The sequence below is a fragment of the Rhineura floridana genome, chromosome 2 (assembly GCF_030035675.1).
Source record: "Rhineura floridana isolate rRhiFlo1 chromosome 2, rRhiFlo1.hap2, whole genome shotgun sequence".
NCBI classification, from domain to species: domain Eukaryota; kingdom Metazoa; phylum Chordata; class Lepidosauria; order Squamata; family Rhineuridae; genus Rhineura; species Rhineura floridana.
In genome coordinates, this window is record NC_084481.1 from 73014365 (window position 1) to 73039131 (window position 24767).

The 24767-nt window shown below is 40.3% G+C and overlaps 1 protein-coding gene and 1 pseudogene across 3 annotated transcripts in view; both read left to right on the top strand.

Moving 5' to 3' along the window:
- The window catches only part of NCKAP5 (NCK associated protein 5), a 969055-nt gene that overhangs the window by 218112 nt on the left and 726176 nt on the right, over positions 1-24767 (top strand). The window lies entirely within an intron of this gene.
- LOC133378567 (5S ribosomal RNA) lies at positions 19719-19837 on the top strand (annotated as a pseudogene).

Genomic DNA, 24767 nt, shown 5'->3' on the forward strand with positions numbered 1-24767 from the left:
TTCTTTTTGCAAGTGAAACAGACAATACAATCCATGTTCCTAGAAACCCCCTCAGCTTTAATCTATCATGTCCCAATGAGAAAGAGCCTGAAGACAATGAGTAAGTCAGACTGGAAGTAACGGGGGAAAGCTAAAATTTTACAACTGCAAGGGGGTGAATGAAGGGTTGTTTGGTCTTGGTACCCTATCACATAATTTTCAATGGGAATTGCTAAAGCCTCTCTTTATGAGGGTAAGGAATTCCTTGAAAAAAGTCGGGGTGTGTGTTCCTCCCCTGGAAACAGCAGTGGGACCTAGCAACACACAGTGATTACAGATTAGAAGCCTGTATGGAGAGGTTGCAGCTGATTGGCTAGGTGAGATGGGAACTAGGGCCGCATCTGCACTATACATTTAAAGCAGTATTTTACCACTTTAAACAGTCATGGCTTCCCCCAAAGTATCCTAGGAACTGCAGTTTGCTAAGGGTGCTGAAAGTAGTTAAGAGATCCTCACTCCTCTCACAGAGCTACAATTTCCAGAGTTCCCTGAGAAGAGGGATTGATTGTTTAACCATTCAGGGAATTGTAGCTCGGTGACAAGAATAGTGGGTCTCCTAGCAAATCTCAGCATCCTTAACAAACTGTAGTCCCTGAAATTCTTTGGGGGAAGTCATGACTGTTTAAAGTGCTATGATACTGCTTTAAATGTATATTTAAATATCACTCCGCTACTTAAACAATTGCACTGACTGCCTATTAGCTACTGGGCTAAGTTCAAGGTTCTAGTTTTGGTGTATAAAGCCCTATACAGATCCTGGGCAAGATCTTGGAACAAGTGGTTGCTGGCCAGCTCCAGGCGCTGTTGGATGAAACCGATTATCTAGATCCATTTCAATCGGGTTTTAGCCCAGTTTCGGCACCGAGACAGCCTTGGTCGCCCTGTATGATGACCTATGTCGGGAGAGGGACAGAGGGGGTGTAACTCTGTTGATTCTCCTTGATCTCTCAGCGGCTCTTGATACCATCGACCATGGTATCCTTCTGGAGAGGCTCGCGGAGTTGGGAGTTGGTGGTACTGCTTGGCAGTGGTTCCGCTCCTACTTGGCGGGTCGTCTCCAGAAGGTAGTGCTTGGGGAACATTGCTCGACACCGTGGGTTCTCCAATGTGGAGTCCCACAGGGGTCAGTTCTGTCTCCCATGCTTTTCAACATCTACATGAAGCCGTTGGGTGCGGATTTCAGGAGTTTTGGAGTGCGTTGCCATCAGTACGCTGATGACACGCAACTCTACTTCTCCTTTTCATCTTCTTCAGGTGAGGTTGTCAATGTGCTGGACCGTTGCCTGACCGGGATAATGGACTGGATGAGAGCTAACAAACAGGCTCAATCCAGACAAGACTGAGATGCTGCTGGTGCGTGGTTTCTCTGATCAGGTGGTGGATATACACCCTGTCCTGGACGGGGTTACACTCCCCCTAAAGGAACGGGTTCGTAGTCTGGGAGTCTTTTTAGATCCTTCCCTGTCACTTGAGGCTCAAGTAGCCTCGGTGGCACGGAACGCGTTCTACCAACTTCGGTTGGTAGCCCAGCTACGTCCCTACCTGAGTAGGGAGGACCTCACATCAGTTGTACATGCTCTGGTAACTTCGCGATTGGATTACTGCAATGCGCTCTACGTAGGGCTGCCTCTGAAGACAGTTCGGAAGCTACAGCTCGTGCAAAACGCTGTGGCCAGACTGATAACGTGGACCAAGCGGTCCGAACACATAACACCTGTTCTGGCTCGCTTGCATTGGCTTCCAATATGCTTCCGGGCCAGATTCAAAGTGCTGGTTTTAACCTATAAAGCCTTATACGGCGCGGGACCACAATACCTGCTGGAACGCCTCTTCCGATATGAACCTACCCGGACACTACGTTCTACATCGAAGGCCCTCCTCTGAGTTCCGACTCATAGAGAAGCTCGGAGGGTGGTAACAAGAGCTAGGGCCTTCTCAGTGGTGGCCCCCGAACTGTGGAACAGTCTCCCCGATGAGGTACGCTTGGCGCCGACGTTACTATCTTTTCGGCGCCAAGTCAAAACCTTCCTCTTTTCTAAGGCAATTTAATCTATCTTAATCTAGTTTTAACATGTGCTGTAATTGTTTTTAGTTTTCCTACTCTCTTATATTTTTGTTGTATTTTATTATGGGATTTTATTGTATATATTTGTATTTCTTTGTTGTACACCGCCCAGAGAGCTATGCTAGTGGGGCGGTATAAAAATTTAACAAATAAATAAATAAATAAATAAATAAATAAAATAAAATAATACAGCTTGGGACCAGGATACCTGAAAGACCATCTTATCACTTATATACCCAGGCAATCACTGCGCTCTGCAGGTGAGGGCCTTCTGCAGATATCATCTTATCAGGAGGTCTGTTCCGCACAACATAGGAAACGGACCTTTAGTGTAGTGGCACATAACGTTTGGAATTCCCTCCTCTTAAATATTAGACAGGCACCATCTTGGTTATCTTTTTGGCGCCTATTGAAGACCTTCCTCTTTCAACAAGCCTTTTAAGTAGAGACCTTATCCCAGTCTGCATCTATGTTGGAATTGCTTTTTAATATATTTTTAAACCTTCTTTTTTAATGTTTTTAAAGTTTTTTAAAAAATGTTTTAAAAGATATTTTGTTTTAATATGTTTTTAGTGGTGGTTGTGTTTTAATATATTTTGAAGTCTGTTTTTATGATGTTTTAAAGTGTTTTTATTTTTGTTTGCTGCCCTGGGCTCCTGCTGGGAAAAAGGGCAGGATATAAATCAAATAAATAAATATTAAAAATTAAAATATAATTGACCATTATTAACATATGCACTAAAATAATCCCATTTAAACAACACACTGACTAAAACAGCAATTAAAACAGGAGACTCACATCAAGAGATCAAGGGAATGTCTGTGTAAACATGTATGCTTTCATAAGCCAGCAGAATGCCAGTACAGATGGGGCCTGTCATATTTCAGCAGGGAGTGCATTTCATAATACCGGTGCTGCCAATGAAACAACCTGCCTCCACATCACCACAAGCCGATAATTATCATACTCTGGTAAGACTAACAGGGTTCTATTTGTTGATCTTAATGCCCTTACAGAGCAGTGGTGGGGAAGTTTATCTTTCAGGTAACCTGGTCCAGAGTTTTTTAGGGTTTTATATGTAAGAAACAGAACCTTAAAACTGGCTTGATGGTTAATAGGCAGCCAGTGCAGATCCTTTATCACTAGTGTGATGTATGCCATCCTGCACCGGCTGCAGCCTCCAGACCAGCCATAAGGGAAGCCCCACATAGAGCGCATTGCAGTATTATTATTATTATTTATTTAATTTATTAGTCGCCCATCTGGCTGGTTGTCCAGCCACTCTGGGCGACGTACAAGATAAAACAATACATTAAAACATTAAAATTTAAAACCATAACAGTAAGAAACCTAACCCACCCCAAAAGCCTGCCTGAAGAGCCAGATCTTCAAGGCCCAGTGGAAGCTTATCATAGAAGGGGCATGGCGGAGATCATTTGGGAGAGAGTTCTACAGGGTGGGGGCCACTATTGAAAAAGCCCTCTCTCTAGTCCTCACCAGTCTAGCTATTTTAACTGGTGGGATCGAGAGAAGGTCTTCTGAGGCTGATCTTGTTGAGCGGCATCCCTGACGATGCTGGAGGCGCTCCTTCAGATAGACTGGGCTAAAACCGTGTAGGGTTTTAAAGGTCAGAACCAACACCTTGAATTGGGCCCGGTAAACAACCGGTAGCCAGTGCAACTCCTTCAGCACTGGAGTGATGTGATCTTGCCGGTGGCTGCCTTTAATCAGACGAGCCGCCGCATTCTGTACCAGTTGCAGCTTCCGGACCATTTTCAAGGGTAACCCCCGTAGAGCGCATTACAGTAGTCTAGGCAAGAGGTGACCAGGGCATGTACTACCGGTGGGAGCAGATGGTTGGGAAGGTAGGGGCGCAGCCTCCGTATCAGATGGAGTTGATACAGCGCCGCCCGGCTCACAGCCGAGACTTGAGCCTCCATGGTCAGCTGGGAGTCAAGAATGACCCCCAGGCTGCAGACCTGGTCTTTCAGCGGCAAACGTACCCCACTGAGCACCAGGTCCACATCCCCCAGCCTTCCCTTGTCTCCCACAAACAGTACCTCGGTTTTGTCAGGGTTCAGCTTCAGCTTATTCCTTCCCATCCAGCCACTCACCGACTCCAGGCACTTGGACAGGGTTTCTACAGCCAACCTCGGTGAAGATTTAAATGAGAGATAGAGCTGCGTGTCATCCGCATACTGATGACATTGCAGCCCAAATCTCCTGATGATTGCCCCCAGCAGCTTTATATAGATGTTGAACAGCATCGGGGAGAGGATGGAACCCTGTGGCACCCCACAAGTGAGAGGCCAAGGATCTGAAACCTCATCCTCCAATGCCACTCTTTGGCACCTACCAGAGAGGAAGGAATGGAACCACTGCAATACAGTGCCCCCCATGCCTAACCTCTTCAGGCAGTCCAGGAGGATAACGTGGTCAACGGTATCGAAAGCTGCTGAGAGATCAAGGAGGACAAGGAAGGTGCATTCGACCCTATCCCACGCCTTCCTCATATCATCTACCAAGGTGACCAAGGCTGTTTCAGTCCCATGTCCAGGCCTGAAGCCGGATTGAAATGGATCCAGATAATCCGCTTCCTCCAAGTGCGCTTGCAACTGTTTTGCCACCTCCCGCTCAATCGCCTTGCCTAAGAATGGCAAATTTGAGACTGGGAGAAAGTTGTTCAGATCTAAGCATGAGGTTACCAGTGCATTAAACACTGTGGCTAAGCTGTTCTTGCCCAGGAAAGGCTGTAGTTGATGCACCAGCCAAAGCTGGTGATAGACACTCTTCGCATGGAGACCACCTGGGCCTCCATGGACAAAGATGGTTTCTCGAGCTCTCCTAAACTGTGTACTTCCTCCTTTAGAGAGAGTACAACCTCATCCAGAACAAGCAAAGTCCCCAATTAGTGAACCTGGGAATTACTCACAGTGTCTCTGTTTTAGCAGTGTCTCCACTTTACCAGCTTCAATCTATCAGCCCTCATCCAGCCTACCATTGTGTCCAGGTCCAACAGGTTCAAACTGTACACAGCTTGTGGTTTGGCTTATACACAGCCTTTTCTGACTCAGCTTTAATGGAAAAATAGAGGCCCAAGTCTCCTGATGACTACTCCGAATGGCCTCATGTGGATGTAAAACAGCATTGGGGATAAAATAGTGTCTTGTGGCACCCCACAACTAACAGTGCAATCCAGTATATATCTACTCAGAAGTAAGCTCCATTGGGTTCAATGGGGCTTATTCCCAGGTAAGTATGTGTTGGATTGCAGCCTAAGGTGCCAGGGTGTGGACACATAGTCCCACAGTGCTATTCTCTGAGACATGCCATGCAATTAGAAACAGAACTACTGTAGAACACTGCTTCCAGATCCCAACACACACAGCCAGTCCAAGACCTGCTCAGTGATATCAAAAGCTGTTAACACATCTTGCAGGAGCAACAAGGTCATACTTCCCCTATCTTTCCCCAGAGAAGATCATAAGTCAAGCTGATTGCATGCCAAAACCACGCCTTTCTATAGTCTGTTCAAATCGGGAAATGAGGGGAAATAACAATTTAGAATACAAAATTTGAATAAAAAATATAACTTTTACAGTGGGCTTTAAGTCCCTTATATTCTGTAGATAGATACACAGGATTCTTACTATTCTAAGAATACTGATGATACTCATTAAACTTAATGGAGTCTGACAATTTATCACACAAATGAAAAGACCTTTTTACAAAACCTGCGTCCTCTGCTTACATCTGTAGAATACTGTCGGAATAAATCAAGGACAGGTTTCTGATTTCCAAGTTCTTTGCCTCAGGGTAGCTTCTCAGGTGAACTTTTGTACTTGGGAACAGATATCAGTGGAGTACAAAATACAAGCACACTGTTAGTTATGAAGAGTACACATTTTGTGCAAGTCAACACTTTCCTCTTCAAAATCCATAGGACCAGCCGCTTGGGAAAAGACTGGGGCACCAGCTCCATGTATTTTTAAAGGGAAAAGTGGTAAACTGCAATTCACAATTGTCGTGGTGCATACTATTTATTCTGGTATCTGTACCTGAGTACAAAACATAGAAGAAATGGGTACCCAACTGCTATGCAAACATTCTTCCATTGCCCTCAGGAACATTTAATTACTTAGCAATCATATGTTTTATTAATTCAAGTATGTAGGCTACTCAAAGGAAGTTAAATTTTACAAAAAATATTTTCTATATTTTATTTCAACTGTGTAAAATAGTTACTTGTTTAAGACCATTTCTATAATGCTTGTTCCAAACTGGACCCTTCTCAGCTCCCATCAGCTTTCTCCCCCTTAAGCTGCTCAGCCTCTTTTTGATTTTAAGCGCCAGCAATTTAGATCCATCTCAGTTCAAGTGAAGCCCATCCCTTTTGTACAGGCCCAGCATGTCCCAAAAGGTTTCCCAGTGCCTAATAAATCGAAACCTCTCCTCCTGACATCATTGTCTCATCTACACATTGAGACTTCAAAGCTGTGCCTGTCTAGCTGGCCCTGCGTGTGAAACTGATACCCTTTCAGAGAAATTTATCTTGGAGGTCCTGGCTTTAAGCAGCCTATCTAGCAAGATAAATTTTGCTTCCAGGTCCTCACAGCTACATTTCCCCATGTCATTGCTGCCAACATGCACCACCACCACTGACCTCTCCCCAGCATTATCCACCAGGCTACCTAGACAACTGGAGACATCCACAACCTTCATGGCAGGCAGGCAAATCATCCTGCAGTCTGCACATCCATCATACACTGCTCTGTCTATGTTCCTAATGATCAAATCACCCACTACCAGGATCTCTGCCCCCCTCCCAAAGGAGTATCCTTGGCATGAGAGGATAGCTGTTTGTCCCCCAAGGAATGGGTTACTTCTAAGGCATCATTCCTTCTTCCTCAGAGTGATGCTCTCCTTCCCTGAGGCCCTCATTCGGTGTAATAGCAGGGGAGCTATCATCCTGAGTGTGGGACACATCTATAACTTTGCTTGCTTTTTGGGGCTAAGGCTGCCTTTTTATAATCTAGGCTTACTTTCTCACTAGCTAGATCTGTATTATTGGAACTACATATGTTTTTGTGTTGGGGGGGTTCCTTTTTACCCCTTTTGCCAAAATTGGAGTTTGGTCTAGTTTACTGTGATCCCTCAAGCTTCTCTGCTAGGGTAGGGCTGTAAACTAGGTTTCTGCAGGCTTCCTTCCCCCAGAGCTTTGCTCCTGAGTTGTTATTGAATCTGGCTCCTATCATACAGTGCCCTTACTATGCCCTTATTAGTCTGAGATATTAAATGGATGTTACCCTCTTCTAGCTTTGCTACTAAACTTACCTTGAGGTTTTGTTGCTGGGGCTCCTCAGATGAGGCACTGCTGAGAGTACTGTATTTCCCAGGGGTGCACTTAGTATGTATGAGAAACCAGACTGTTAGCATTACAGCTCCAGCCCTCTGCAATCAGTTACCAACCGCAATTAAACAAGCCCCTAGCGTCTTGACATTTAGGTGGCTATTGAAGCCATTTTTGTTTAAGGTTTTTCGTGAGGTATTTACCCAGTCATTTTGTGGAATATTATTCGTGCAATTTTAGAACTGGTTTTATTGCATTTAGTTAATCTGTAAACTTTTGTATTTTATATTTTTTAAATTTTATTTACACAGCTTTGGTTGTGAAGTGGTTTATAAATGTGCAAATAAATAAATAAACCCTAAGAACAGATTCATGTTTGCTACGGTATAGAGAATGTAGAGTAGACAAATGTGCAGTTAAAGCCATAGAATACAAGCCACCAATGTTACAGACTGAATCGAAGGTCTTAAAGTTACAGATAACATTTCCAGATCTGCTACTGGGAAACCTAATTGTACAGACTGCCAGCTTGTGATCCACCAAGATGAATACAGACCACCAGCCTACTGGGGCTCAATAAACCACTATTTTTGCTGCATACCTAGGCTTGCAAATACAAAAGTGTTATAAAGCACCTGACAGTCCCCAGAATACATAGCTTGCATGCTTCATTCAGTTTTGTGGCTTCGGCCTAGGGATGGATGAATCTGTCAGTTTTGGTTTCTCTCTGTTTTTCATTTTTCAGTTCTCCACATTTCTAGATCAGCTTGTAATATGCATTTTTTAAAGTTCTCATGAAAATTCACAAGCATTTTAATGCAAGTTTATCCTAATATACATTTTTTGCATGCAATTTTGCCTAAGCACATTTTTGCAAGCAATTTTCCCCAATATAATGAATTTTATGTTATTTTTACTAATATATGACATTAATAAATATAAACATAAAAATAGTGTATGTCTTTTTGTACCCATTATTTTGTTGGAGAACTGCATCACAAAATTCAGAGAAGTATGAATTTTGAGAGACAGCTCTATTTCAGTTTGCTTATTGTTTCAGAAAGTGCACATTAGGTGTGAAGAGAACCAAATTTTCCCTCATCCCCACTCAGGCCTGTCTAAAATGTGCAAAACAAAGTGGGGCATGTGAAGATTTGGGAAAATTTAACTTTATGTCAGCCTATATGCGTTTTGCATTTTGTTGCCTGGGACCAGCTGTGCCAATGTAATTTTAAAGGACTGATGTGTGTCTGCTACATTTTCTAATGGGATCCTAACTGATATGCAGTCTCATGGTGTGGGAATGACTGCTTGTACTACAGTGCCTCAGTAGATATGCTGACCCAAGCCACCTTTTGCTCCATCACAGCTAGACATGGAAAATCAAGGGTGCAAATTAGGTCCACTGACTTATGATAGAAAGAAAGGTAAAGTTTCTTTTAATTTAGCAGTATGCTGTGAAATTTACTACCCTTAAATGTGCCATTAAAAAGTTACAGGTCCAAAAGATGAACATTATACAGTAGGTGAACATATGTTTATGAATGTTGTTATGATGTCTGCTCTGAATCCTGAATTCATTATTTGCCCCAAGCTACACTTCTCCATCTGTTCTACAGTATATTTTAATGAATTTTTCACATTTCATGGCACTTTGAAGGATATTTAAGCAAGCAGCTACACTGGAGAAAAATCTGTAAAGGGTAAAGGGTAAGAAGGTGCACTGAAATTCTACAATAAGGGTGATGAGGCATGCTTTTAAAGACCAAAGCAGATGATTACCATAAAACGTGAAAATGATACTTGAGTCTTTGGGCTTATGGCCTTAATTGCAGGTCCAAGTATTGTACATGTGGCTTTGCCTCTCACGTCAGAAGGTTTGTTTCAGTAGAGAATCCAGGAAGGGAGGCTGCCTTTTTCTATTTTATCTACTGGTACTTGAGTAGTATTATCTAATGTTAGTAATGCATGTGTATAAGATGCTTAATAGTAACATGTAACTTAATATAATAATGCAAATGTAGTAAAAACATTTTTACTAGCTCACTAGATATCTAGTAACCCTATTAATTTCCAGATGCTATCACATGCTCATGAGAGGTCCAAGGTTGTGAGGAGTTAGAGGAAGTTGCCCTCCAGGTGTTGTGGACTACAACTCCCATTATCTCTGACTAATGGCCATGCTGGCAGGGGCTGATGGGAGTTGTAGTTCAAAACATCCGAATAGCACCACATTGGCTTCTCCAAAGCTAGGGTGTTTGGAAATTAGACATAGGCTAGACTTTAGCTAGTGGAGTCATCATAGAAATTTCACCAAAATGAAATGTCTGAGAAGACTTTTCAGAAAAAATCCATCTTCCTAAGGGTTTAAGCAAAATCAAAATTTGAAGTTCCTCCTTTGGAAAGCATCAGATTTTAGGGGAGTCAAAGAGTTTAATCAGCAAACTTTATTGGTGTGGGAAGAGTTGAAGAGATATCTTGGGTCAGCCATCTGATAAAATGGGAAAGTCCTATGTATGCTACTCTAAACAACTTGGCATGCAAATGTGATCAACAATGAACCTTACATATGTCTACTTAGATGTAAGTCACATTGAATGCGTATGAGATTGCTGCCTAAAATTCACAGGAATTTGTGTACCTGCAAAAGATAACCTAAGACTATAGCCAGTCATTTATAGTACATTACCTACTCAGAAGTAAGTCCCACTATGTTCAATGGAGCTTACTCTCAGGTAAGTAAGTATAAGATTGCAGCCATAGTCACATTTATGCAGTGTTTCTTAAAGTACAGAATTGTCAGGGTTATCTCTGCAATCATGAATACTATACAGTTAGCATTCTTACTGGAAATGCAAAAAAAAAAATAAATCCTAGGAACAATTCCGGAAGTGTAGCTGTACTAGTCTAATTTTTCCTCCAAATATAATTAGTGCTAATCTGCACTGCAGCAAAAACAACAAAGTCCTGCAGCACTTTACTTAAAATACTAATAAATCATGCCATTTGGTTTTGTTGGCTAGAGCCACTTTGACAGATGCATTCAGATTCTACAGACCAGCCTTCCGCAACTCGCTGTCCTTCAGATGCTGTTGGTCTCCAGTTGCCATCAGTCCCAGCTAGCATATCCAATGGTCGGGATGATGAGAGTTGAAACCCAGAAACATCTGGAGGATACCTGCTTGAGGAAGGCTGATGTAGATGTTATAAAATTAGTAAATGAATTGAAGGAAGGATATTAAACTGCAAATTTATTTTATAGATTACAATGTTTAATTTGTGGAATATATGGGTTCAGGACAATTTTAAAGAGTAGAAGGGGAGAGAAAATGTTTAAATGTTGATAGTCTTGTATTTTTAATGAGTAATGGATTTATTGTAACATAAGTTTTAGTGAACTAGAGCACTGTTCATAAAAAAAGGATTATCTGTGCAAGTGACAAAGAGGGGTCTAGAATCTGAAAGCTTAAGCCACAATAAATCTGTTAGTTTTCCAAGGTCCACCAGACTCTCTGTTGCTTTTTTTTTTTGCAGCAGACTAACATGACTACCTGTCTGAAATTTATTAAAACATTTTAAACTGCCTGAGCTATGGAATGAGAAGCTCACATACATTTAAATAAACACATAGATATATTGGGTTGGATCTTCATTAAATTAGTTGGACAACTTAGTTATAATTTAAGTCCCATTAATTTCAAAGGGAACTTAGTATAACTGTTTCCAACCCATTGTATTGGTCTTGCCAAGGACACTGTTGTTCACAACATGTATATTATAAAACAACTAGCTGTTTTAGAAAAAAGTTATGTACTCTGAGCTGGACACAGCTTTTGCGTTACTAGATGGATCCTAAACTTTTGATTTCTCACTGACTTGCTTAATTGGATGTCTATAACATTCCAGTTAATATATATCTTTACATATTCAGAAACTCTGTTTCTTTCACCTTCTTACTTTCTCTTCAAGGGATTGGTTTCAGTCCCTTCAGGTATCTGTGATCACCAATCAAAAGTTTGAGCTCAGCTTTTGTATTGTGCTTCTACAAAGTTAATGTGCATTTTCGCCCAGATTGCTCGGAGACTCAGCAAAGTGGGAGGCTGCTGTGTAGGGTGTGGGAGGGCTAAACCCATGACCTTGTTGGGATCTGAAGCTAAGCTTTTAGCTATTGTTTGGCCCAAACTGGATGGCCTGAATTGCTACTGAATAGCACGCAGTAATCAATTACCTTCCAAACTTGGTCAGCTGTAAAAAAAATTAAAAGGAGGGGGGAAATTCAGCATGGTTTGCGACATTGCACATTAGAGTTTTCTAAGTTGTTCTACACATATGTCGGCTGATTACTTCCACTGTTTTGAGACATCTCAACAGTGGAAAATAATTAACTGTGAAGACACTTCAAAAAATTTCATGAGACCACACACTCTCATCTGTGCTTAATTATCTACCATCTGCAAGTGATAGTCTTAGCCTCTATGTGTGCAGCACAAAGTTTACATTCTTCTTTATAAGAGTAGTTTTTGTTTGCAGGGTGTGATATCTATGCAGGTAGTCTTGTCTTTCTCTAATCCCCTGGGGAAGAAAGCAAAAAAGATTATCAAGTCATTAATGTGGAGAATTATCTCAAACACAATTGATTTTCCTCATAACAAATCACACATAATCTCCATAGCAACACTTCATTATGCATAAGATTTCAATACTGTTACAAAAATGAGCCTGGCAAGGATGGTAAAGAAATGTAATCTATGGGGTGAGACATGTGGGTGGAAGATCGTGTACAGATAGATTGAAAAGGAACTGTTCTTTAAAAAATAAATGAAAGAGGAGGGAAAAGTGATTCACACAATATTAGACAGTTATAGATTTTCTCTGGGCTTAAACATTAGCCTACAAGGCTCAGCAAAATTAATCTGAATTTTTGTATAAATCAAGATGTTTCTGATCAATTGTTGAATAAGAGCTATGGGATGGATCTTAAGTGTCTATAAATGGAAGGCTTCCTTCCATTCACAGGCGGCACTGAGATCCAGTGGAGGATCCTGCTAGCAGAAGCAGGGAGACAATTTTTGCGGTTTTCCCTTTCCCCCTGAAGCTAGAGGTGAGGGAGGAATTTGGTTCAGTTCACATTTAAATGTGAAATTTGCACATCCTGAAACACTACACAGGTATCCTTTGAAATGTGCACTTTTCTGAATTTTGTTATGTAGTTTTCTAATTAAAATGTGTACAAAACTTAATGTATTAGGGAAAAGTATGCAGAAAATGCATGTGTTTGTGGAAATGATATATAAAAATGTATTGCATTAGGGAAAATTGCTTGCAAAAATGTGTGCATAAGGCAAAGTTGCAGAAAAATGTGTATATTAAGAGAAATATGCACTAAAACAGTGACAAATTTCCCTGAGGATTTTTTAAAAAAAATCTCAAACTGATGGAGAAATGTGGAGAGTTAAAATTAAGTTTGGAAAAATAAGAAAAAGAGAGAGCCGAAATAGACAGATGCATCAATCCCTACCTGCAACCTCTGGAATTGCCTCTCAGACTGCTCCAAAGGATTCCTCAGCCCTTTGAAGCAGATGGGGGACTAAAGGAAGAGGCACCAGGGAAAAGTGGGGAATCAGTGAGAGTCATCTCCCCCCTTCTGGGAGCATCACATAAGCACAACTCTGCTAGGGGATGCTCTTACCAATAGGAGCAAACACAGCATGCCAGCCTAATTTTTTTATTCAACTTTTGAAAAAGTCTTTCATTCTGAAAACCTAATGAGACTTATTGTATTGTAAAATAGGATTAATACCTATGCTCATATTCATCATTATATACAGAAGTGAATGAGTTAAAAGTCAAGTTTAGCTAATGTTGAAGACACTGTGTTCTTGCTATATTTGTGAAGCTATGATGCATGTAAGAAAACAAAATTTCACATAGAGCAGGGCAGTAAAAGTTCATATGAGTGCATGGCTGTATGAATTCCATATAGCATATTAAGTTATATGGATATAACACTTTCCATATGGCATACGAAGGGTGCAATCCAACTTGTATTTGTGCCAGGCTGTGGGGAGTTGGATGTGGGTGATCCCCATCTGAGCCAGAAGGCTCCCAGCACTGCCGGGCACCACTGGCAGTAGCCCCTCATCCCAGCTGAGCCACAGCTGTGTTGATACCCTGTCAGTTCACCCAGGGGTGCACCAGGGAAGTCCAGCCTGGCAGAAAGAGAGCCTGTGGAAGCCAGTGGAAGGCCCCAAAAGAGGTGTTCCAGGGATATAGTGGAGGAGGAGCCAGAGAGGGACTTACATGACATCCTACTTGTATTCAAGGGGCTCCTATGGGTCCCGATATAGGCAATATTTCCACTGGCAAAAAGGTTGACTTAGGAAAAGAATAAAAAATGGCATTCAATGGGGAGCACTTACTCACCGGTAGGGATACTTGTCAGAGCTGGCTTTTGCTTTTCCATTAGTGCACACCACTCCTGACTGAGCCATTGTTTAGCTGGCCCAGAGTCTGCCGAATGAGAAGTGGATGCTGCAGAGCTTCCTGCCACCACCCCCTCCACCAGCTTCCCATGATTTGGATTGCTCTGCCCAAATTCCTTACAGTATTTATAGGACAATGGAAAATGATATTGGACATTTGTTGTCCGTATTTTTTTATGTTGTGGTTTTGTTGTGTTGAGTAGTTAAAAATAATATTCCTGCAATTTTCAAGTGGAAATAAGAACCTACTACAATCTTCTTTCAATCTTCTCTGCCAGGTCTCCATGTACACTTAGATTTTCCACACTATATTTTGTTAAGTGTTTCATTCATTGCACACGTGGACAACTTTTTATTATTGCCTGTCTTTATGTACCACCTTTCTTAGAAAAGTCCAAAGTAGTTCACAATACAAAAAATGCAGCCCTTATACAAATAATCTATGCTCTAATTTTTTTATCAACCCCATCTAATAAATATTACACATTACTATATTTTCAAAAGGTATTTTTTTAATCACCCATTCTAAAATCATATAGGGTTAAACATCTGCAGGGATCACCAAGGAGTTGGGGGCAGGGGCTGATGACTGCTGGAGCTGGTGAGATTGCAACATGTACACTCCCCTCCTCCCTTCATTCATCATGGCTTCTACATGACTAGGATTTCATATGAGCAAGGCGATACGGAACATCCCTTTGAACTCTATTAACATTTCATCCCACAAGATGTTCTGCCAGTTAATTTAAAACGTAATAAGATCATTTGTCAGTAGATGTATGCAGAACTTTTTATTTGACTCCCCGTGCATTTTATTTGCATATAAAGTGGCACATTTACACTCAACAATAAGTAGACCTGAAGGAGTGATATTTAATAGGAGAGTATAATTATTCTGCTCAGGTCATAAACATTTTCTTTAGGGCAACGGGTAACCATTTAAGGACAAGACCCAAAATCATTCATGAAAATGATTTTAATATTATAAAATGGAGCTAGTAAAGACTTAAAGTACAAAGAGAGAGAGAGAGAGAGAGAGAGAGAGAGAATTCAATTTTAATGAGACATTTATCTCTTTCTTATCAACTGCATTAGCAGCTGTACTCATAAAGGTCAACAAGCTCTCTACCTTAAATGTCTTCCTATCATTTACACACACATTGTATGATGTGACTTTGAGGTAGTTTTCACATGTATAATTTGTACCATGCAGGAATTGTTTTTTTTTTTTTTTTTAAAAGCATCATGATTACACACACACAAGAAAAAAGGCTTGTTAAGAATAGCCTTAACAAACTGTCTGGATACACAAGCATCCTCCCCTGCCTGTTAGTTTGTTATAATATGGTGTGATTTTAGGTCAAAGGTTTATTATAGTGATTCACCACCCCAATAACTGGGGTATGGCAGCAGCACAGAATCAACAGAGCTATAGCGCTACAGTTAGATTAGACAGTGGGTGAGGTGGACAGAATTTGAATAATCTCAATGTTCTGGCATGTATCTAGTAATAACATTTGGTAGACAGCAACATAGATAGGCTTTGAAGACCAACAGTTATTTAATCTGGTTACTGGCCTGATTATTGGTTGAATTTACTGGAGCAGAATGGGTTGGGTACTAAGATATGTTAACTGAAGGAAATTTGTGGGAGGAACGTTGCCCATCCCCTTTTCTCCCTGCAGCCGCCTGAGCCTCCTAAAAGCCTTGGCAGATCCTGGGGGGGATATAGTGAGTATGTGGGAAATTGACCCAAATCAGATAGGGGTTTGTTTGATATTGAGCAATTCTCCCTTATCCCGTCAGCCTCTTGTACCCCATCCCATATTGTTCAGGAGAGCCTCCCAGTACTTTAGAGAGGCTGTTCAAGGGGTGCAGGTATCTCTACTGGGGGTAGGATGGGACGGGAAACTTTCCCTCCATTGACTTCCTTAACTTACCTTGAGAGCCAGGCCATTATGTAATATTGCACTGAAAGCTCAGCTGAGTTAAAAAGGAGGAAACAAAATCTGGGGTTAATTTTCCCCTTCTCTGAAAAGCATCTTCCTTCTCAGTGATTTTCCAGGGCATGGACAAAAGGGCACAGAAATGTTCAGAGGGCGAGCCAGAATGATGACATCGCAGCACTTGGTAACATGTGGTGATGACTCTACCGGAAAATGGAGCTCTCACATTGCCCTCACTCTGAATGGGAGGTGGAAGTGCAATACATCAGCTGAATCAACTGGGCGTGCTATGCTGCCAAGTAGACAATGAAACATTTGCCTAGAAGGGAAAGAACTCAGACCTTTTCCACTGGCCATAGAAACTAGGCCACCAGGAAGCTGCATCCCTACCTCTAGTGAGGAACACCATGGCAGGCGAACGACCAACATGGCTTCTTCTATGAGCTAGAAAATGATCAGTTGTAGTAGCCTGCCCTCTCATTCTCATCTGTAGCAGAAAGAACTCTGCTCCAACTCATTTGTCTGAGGATTGAAGAAGTAACATGAAGTAACCCTGACCTCTCCTCCTAGCCACTGAGCAATGTTTCCTCCTCCCCACTATTATTTTAAGGTCTTGTATGCCATCTTGAAGATCCTTTGATTTTTTTAAAAAAGGTAGAATATAAATCTTAGTTTCAGTAGCTGTTGTTTTATTAGTACAGAGACAGGCTAAAACCATCAGACAAATTATGCCATGGCTGATTAGATAATCCTATGCTGTCCAGTAGTTGCATTAGCTTTTGGAAGTGCGGCAATTTATAAAGCTAGTAGCAAAAGAATTCTGCCATCTTGAATTAAATGGTATAAGCTTTCCTAGAAACCACCATTACTGTCCCTCTCCAATTCCACAAGCAATTCAAGATCACAATAGCTATTCTTCAACGTTCTATTCTTCACGAACTAACTACAAGAGTGTCAGTAAGCACTGGTATTTTAGCCTTTTTTAAAGGTTGAAATTTGTAGCAATCATGTGTCCACCTGTGGGAGAGACATAAGAAATGTGTCTCTGTGTTGGATTTGGATATGGGGCACTCAGATGAAAATTCTCACTCAGCTATGAAATTTACTGGCTCTGAAATACATGGGCAGAGCAATCCAACTCAGAGGAGGCCAGCAGGCAGGAGTGGAGCCAGCAGAAGGGGTTGCTACATCCAACTGCTCTTCAGGAGCCACTTGGAGGGGAGGACATTGGCTGTGATGGCAGGGTTCAATGGAAGGAAGCAAAACTCATGTTTTCATCTGCCACCCCTGTTCCCAGTGTATTGGCTGCTGGGACAGAGGCCACAGGACCAAGCCAAATGGGCTCAGGATGTGGCGCAAGTCCACCTCCCCTCAGTTACACCCCTGGAACATCCCCAGAATGACTGTTCCTCTGGCTCCACTTATGTCGGACTCAGCTGAACTGGGTGGGCCTCAGCTGCACCTGGATAGTGGCGGAGTTCCCGAGTGGTGCTATGGCAGCCCCTAGGGGAAACTTCTGTCAGCAGAGTCCAGTGGTGAAGACACCCTTCCATCTCCACTGCATCTAGCAGCCCCTCAGCCCGGCACATCTAGGAGGTGGATTGCTCCATCAGGCAGAAAGCCACCCAACCTTTTCTCATGTGGAGCAGCTATGAAAACAACAACTCTAAATTCACTGGGAAAAGGGTAGGATACAAATGGAACATATAAATTTACTCTTATGGAGATATGGTCTATCTTGCTTGATATTTCAAAACCATATGGGGGGTTGCTATGAAGAATTTAAACACGGCAACATTCACCATGTGGCAGATGAATGAATGCATAAGTTGGGATACTTGCTGGTTACAATTACTTCAATTTGGCAAGCTATTTAGCCTGAATTGTGGGGTTTTATTTAAAAAGAAATATAGCACTTGTTCAAAATTGATGACAATGGCTCTTTGACCTTTACTTGACCTTAAAATTCCACTGACATGTAGAAACCAAGGAGCAAGCATCACTGAGATACTTGCATTCAAATCCCATTAAATGCAAGAAGAACTGTGTATAAATAAGCAAAGGCACAGTTTGGCCCTAGGTAATTGTTAGTTCTATAAATGTCATAGAAACAAAAGAATAATAATTTATCTCAATTAATAGGCTTTGTTTTTTCCATGTTTTAAGTAACTAGCGATATACAAATAAAATTTCTGAATATAAGAATAAAAGATCAGGTGAGTGAGCTTTGTTGAAGCCATGATGAACATGGAAGAAATGACACTATCACTGGCCTTCCATCAGCTCTTTGGTGCCTTTAAAGGTATGGGCATATGTTCGAATCGTACTTCTGTTTTATAGACATTGGGCAATAATGCTCATGGTGCATTTTTGGGATGAAGCAGAATTGCAAAATATGTTACACTATAGAAACTGTTCATAATATTTCATAGAATCTCTCTGGAGAATCAATTGCATGCCTGGATGGTCTTGCATCTGTCTCACATGTACAAATAGCTATCTTGAAATGACTCACAAGAAACCATTTTATTGGGGGAAAGTGTTATGTAAAGAAAAATATCCACAACATGTAAAATATCTAGAATCTGATTCAGCCCACAATGGGTACAGTGACCATGCATGGGGATCTCTCCAGAGTGCATAATGGTGCTCTGTTTCCTACCGCATTATTTATTTATTTAGATTTTTTACATGCTCCTTATTTAAAACAATCACAGAGTGAGATACAATATAATAAATATAATGCATCATAACATAAAACTTATATAGAACTTTAAAATGTTGGTTTGCATGCAGGCGCTGCACCAGGCTATTATGGGCATTGGGAGACCTGTGCAATGCATGCCTCCTGTATCTTGCCCTTTCATTTCTGTCACGGAATATAAGGCCGTGTTCCATTGGTGAAACAAAGGGCATGAACCTGTGCTGATGTGTGGAATGGACTCAGTTAAACACTATGGCAATTTCTACAAATCGATTCAGAATCCATACTGTTCTGAAACTTTCATGTGTTGTTTTATTAACAGTAAATATTTAAGAGTATAAACTACAGAAATTCCTGTAGTCTTGTCACTTTTATCCAGATCAAACTAGATTTATTACCAAAAGGCAACTGTCAGATAGTGTAAGGAAGACTATTGCTCTAATCAATATGGATAAAGGCTTGAACTATTCTGTTTCAGTGTCCCCACGGGTGAGAAGAAAACACATGAAAGTGGATATTTTTTGTTAAAATGCCTATTGCTTTAAATGAATTTTTGGGCCAATGCATAAGACAGTTATGGCTAACTATGTTGCACCTTGTGCATCTCTGCCAAGCAACAATAATTTTTCTCTCTTATTTAATTTATATAGTGAACCTTGACAGCACTGCCTCTTTTATTCCTATTTTTTGCTGTTGGCAGTGAAATGTTTAGCAATTGCATAGTGAGTCAATATAAGAACATAAGAAGAGCCCTTCTGGATCAGGTCAAAGGCCCATCTAGTTAAGCATCTGTTCTCACAGTGACCAACCAGATAGATGCCTATGGGACACTAGATATGTAAGGCATGGTGACACATTCCAAAGAATATGAACAATCCATATGTGCAGACTATGTAGTTATTTGTGTGGCCATTTCATGTCATTCTTACTTGTCATAATCTTCATGTTGGAAGAATTTTTGTTAGTATCTGAGTACAAAAACTCAAATGTAAAAATACCTATGGAAGTAAGACCTGTTTCAGGCTGTTGACCCATTCCCATGTCCTGACAATCTATGGACATGTCTCAGCTTTGTTATTTATACTGATTTACATGTTCTCAATTGTATTTTAGTACAGTATCGATAGCCACGCCTATGGCCATACTATCGTGAACACATCCAGTCTCATCTGATCTTGGAAGCTAAGCAGGGTCAGGCCTGGTTAGTATTTGAATGGGAGACTGCCTGGGAAAACTGGGTGCCATGAGGAAAGCAATGGTAAACCACCTCTGAATACCTCTTACCATGAAAACCCTATGAATATATCCAAAAAAGATTCATAAGGTCTCCATAAGTCGTGATCGACTTAAAGGCAAATAACAACAACAAATCGATAGCCAAGTTTAATAAAGAACTACACACTTAAACTCAGTATAGACTGGTGATGGGGGGTGTTGAACAACACATATTGTAAATATCTATATGAATATTTTACACAGGATACTTTTTCTACCCCAAGTCTTAATTATATTTATTGATATCTGTTAAGAGAGTAAATTATAATATATGCTTAAGTGATGTCATTTGGGCACCAGAATTAAAAGGATTGTATCCCTCTTGTTTACAGATGAGTTGGCTGCATGAGACTTGAAAAGGTTCTATGCAACTACTTTGCTTCTGAATAGGTTTAATGTGTTTGATATTTTAATCTTAATTTTTTAATTTTATAAAATGACTGCTGGCAAAAGTTATAAGTTATATTTCAAATAGCTGGAATGCACTCAAGTTAAGTACCATTAGATACAGCAGACACTGTTGATGGGGTTAAAGATCTGGAGTATGAGCAAAATGTTATAACATGACAGGAAAACACTTACACTTGAACATTTAAGCACTTATAAAACAATATAGGAGTCCAAGATGTCTTAATTGTGGATTTGTGTTAATCTCACTCCCATACCAAATTCAAATGGTTCCAGAGAAACAAAGATATTATGTCTTATCATAGCTTGGAAGAGTATATGGTTGAAAAACTTTAAAATTCTTTATCTTCTGCAAATCTAGTGCTGGTTCACACATACATATAAATGGGTCAGTTGGTATCCCTCTGCTAATGGAAGGCATCCATCACTGGAATGGGAAGGGAAGCAGCTTTCAAAGGATGCCTTCCATCAGAAGAAGAACACCAACTGGATACCATTCTCAGTTTATCTACAAATGAGCAGCCAACAGCTGAGGATGTATACAGTCTCCCTTGAAAAGTGTTGTTTGAGATAGTCTAAGCTGATATGAAAGTTCTATCTACACTGTAATTTCTGTGATGGTGAAGTCACATTTGCACATATGAGTAGCAGTCATCAACCACTAAACTTCACATAATCTTAGGGCCAAACTGCACATAATCTTAATCAAGTAGCCCCGCCCTTGAGTTACAGGGGTTTGCGTTTTTTTTTGACAAATTGCCACTGTGGAGGCCCTGATCTGAGAGGAAGTAGGGGGCTTTAATTCTTTACTCCATCATGTCTCTAATTTGCATTGTCAAAAAGGTCTTGCTGAAACAAACACAGATTTCTCAGGGTAATATCCTAAAGTAATAATTTTGAGATAATCCTCTGAATCTTGATTGTGTAAAGTCCCTAGAGTATAATCAGATAATGTAATGACACTATTTTATTACTCAAGAGTTCTAGGAAAATCTCTTTACTATTTACTTTCGTCTTTTTATTTTTGTTTGACCTCAGATACATATTTTATATTTATTTTTATTCTACATGGATTTTCTAGATGTCTGCCTGTTAGACAGAAAATTGAAGTTTGGCTTCCCAGTGTGATTTTGTTACTCTGAGGGGTGTTGATTTCCCCCCCCCCCCAGACTATCTGGAAAAATCCCAAAGTGATAAATATTCATTGTGCATGACTGAACAATAGGAACACAGCCATGATACAGTTTCTCATTCTCTTGATGAAGCCTTGTAGTATGAATGTAAAGGCTACTGCAATTATAGTCCCTTTTGTGCTCCATGCTGCTGGGATGGCATTTTACTTTTGTTCGGAATCTCGAGTCCTGCATCTATCTGTGCAAGGAAATAGATGGTATTCAATGGGTAAGATTATTAGAAGTGTACAGAGCAATGAGCAAGTGCCATCACCATCCTAGTGGAAATTTTCAAAGGGAGATGCTCGGTAACAATAGAGTTTATCATACTGCCCCTCTAATGCTATTTCACCACAGGGATTTCTGTTTACAGAGTAAAGGCAACAAAAGTAATGCACAAGTAGCTGAGAAAAATCAATGGCTTGGCAATTGCGATCAGCAAGGTGCTTTTGTTAAGTGCAAACCTATCGATATCCTAGAAAGATAATAAAGGCAGTTTCATTCACACATCAGAAAACTGTCTCCCAGGATTGTGCTGTACAAGTAATAATGGAGTTTGTTACTTACAACTGCATGCTGTTTGGAGTCATTTCTAGCCATTTAGCAAATATGCGCCTTCTTTAAAAAAATCAAAATTGCATTTTTATCATGAAAATTCTGAAATATAGAATGAATCTTAACTGTAAAGGCACAGAATGATAAAATGATCAATGTGATGTATTGTGACATCATGTTTCTGCTCCTTTAGGAGTGACTGTAAAAGCCCACTCCCTGCCTCTGCTCATACCTCTTTTCACTTTCCTCTCCTTCAGTACCATTGATTAGCCTCACAGCCCTAGATAACCACTGGCCACCTAGGAATGAGATTATGGAACTCCAGATCATTCTTAAGCAGTCCTCTCCTATATGTGAGAGCATCATGTAATGACAATGCTTTTGTCATCTGGTACACAGAATGTTGTTGTTGTTGTTATGTGCCTTCAGGTGGATTACGACTTCTGGCAACCCTATGAATCAGCAACCTCCAATAGCATCTGCCATGAACCACCCTGTTCAGATCTTGCAAGTTCAGGTCTGTGGCTTCCTTTATGGAATCAACCCATCTCTTGTTTGGCCTTCTCCTTTTTCTACTCTGTTCTGTTTTTCCCAGCATTATTGTCTTTACTAGCGAATCATGTCTTCTCATGGTGTGTCCAAAGTATAACCTCAGTTTCATCAGTTTAGCTTCTAGAGATAGTTCTGGTTTAATTTGTTCTAATACCCAATTGTTTGTCTTTTTCGCAGTCCATGGTATGCAAAAACCTGTCCCCCAACACCACATTTCAAATGAGTTGATTTTTCTCTTATCCGCTTTTTTCACTGTCCAACTTTCACATCCATACATAGACATCGGGAATACCATGGTCTGAATGATCCTGACTTTGGTGTTCAGTGATACATCTTTGCATTTGAGGACCTTTTCTAGTTCTCTCATAGCTGTCCTCCCCAGTCCTAGCCTTTTTCTGATTTCTTGACTATTGTCTCCATTTTGGTTAATGACTGTGCCAAGGTATTGATAATCCTTGACAAGTTCAATGTCCTCATTGTCAACTTTAAAGTTACATAAATCTTTTGTTGTCATTACTTTAGTCTTCTTGACATTCAGCTGTATTCCTGCTTTTGTGCTTTCCTCTTTAACTTTCATCAGCATTCGTTTAAAATCGTTACTGGTTTCTGCTAGTAGTATGGTGTCATCTGAATATCTTAAATTATTGATATTTCTCCCTCCAGTTTTCACACTTTCTTCATCTTGGTCCAATCCTGCTTTCCGTATGACATGTTCTGCATATAGATTAAACAAATAGGTTGATAAAATACACCCGTCTCACACCCTTTCTGATTGGGAACCAATCAATTTCTCCATATTCTGTCCTTACAGTAGCCTCTTGTCCAGAGTGTAGGTTGCACATCAGAACAATGAGATGCTGTGGCACCCCCATTTCTTTTAAAGCATTCCATAGTTTTTCATGATCTACAAAGGCTTTGCTGTAAACTATAAAGCACAGGGTGATTTTCTTCTGAAATTCCATGATCTGTTCCATTATCCAACGTATGTTTGTGATATGATCTCTGGTACCCCTTCCCTTTCTAAATCCATCTTGGACATCTGGCATTTCTCGCTCCATATATGGTAAGAGCCTTTGTTGTAGAATCTTGAGAATTACTTTACTTGCATGGGATATTAAGCTAATAGTTTGATAATTACTGCATTCCCTGGGATTCCCTTTCTTTGGAATTGGGATGTATATTGAATGCTTCCAGTCTGTGGGCCATTGTTAGTTTTCCATATTTCTTGACAGATTTTTGTCAAAATTTGGACAGATTCAGTCTCAGTAGCTTGTAGCAACTCTATTGGTATGCCATCTGTTCCTGGTGATTTGTTTCTTCCAAGTATTTTAAGAGCAGCTTTCACCTCACATTCTAAAATTTCTGGTTCTTCATTATACGGTTCCTCCGTGAATGAATCTGTCATCCTTTCATCTCTTTTATAGAGTTCTTCAGTATATTGCTTCCATCTTCCTTTTATTTCATCTCAGTCAGTCAGTGTGTTTCCTTTTTGATTATTCACCATCCCTACTCTTGGTTTAAATTTCCATTTAATTTCTCTAATCTTTTGGAATAGGGCTCTTGTTCTACGCTTTTTGTTGTCCTCTTCTGTTTCTATACAATAACTATTGTAATAGTTCTCTTTGTCTCGATGTACTAGTTGCTGTATTGTTGCATTTAGAGTTCTAACCGTGTTTTTATCTCCTTTTGCTTTTGCTTTCCTTCTCTCTTTAACCGTTTGAAGAGTTTCTTCAGTCATCCATTGAGGTCTTTCTCTCTTTTTAACTAAAGGTATTGTTTTTTACATTCTTCCCTGATAATGTCTCTGACTTCACTCCATAGTTCTTCTGGTTCTCTGTCAAGCTTAAAACCTCAAATATGTTCCGTATTTGATATTTATATTCTTCTGGGATGTTATTTAAATTGTATTTTGGCATTTTGATTGCTTTGTTCTTCTTCTTTAGCTTTACTCTGATTTTCGATATTACCAGTTCATGATCTGTACCTCAGTCTGCTCCTGGTCTTGTTTTGACAGCAGGTATGGAATTTCTCCATCTTCTGCTTCCAATTATATAATCAATTTGATTTCTATATTGACCATTTGGTTATCTCCATGTGTACAGTCATCTTTTCGGTTGCTCAAAAAATGTGTTTGCAAGAAACAAATTATTGGCTTCACAGAATTCAATAAGTCTCTCTCCTGCTTCATTTCTATCTCCTAAGCCCCATTTCCCAACAA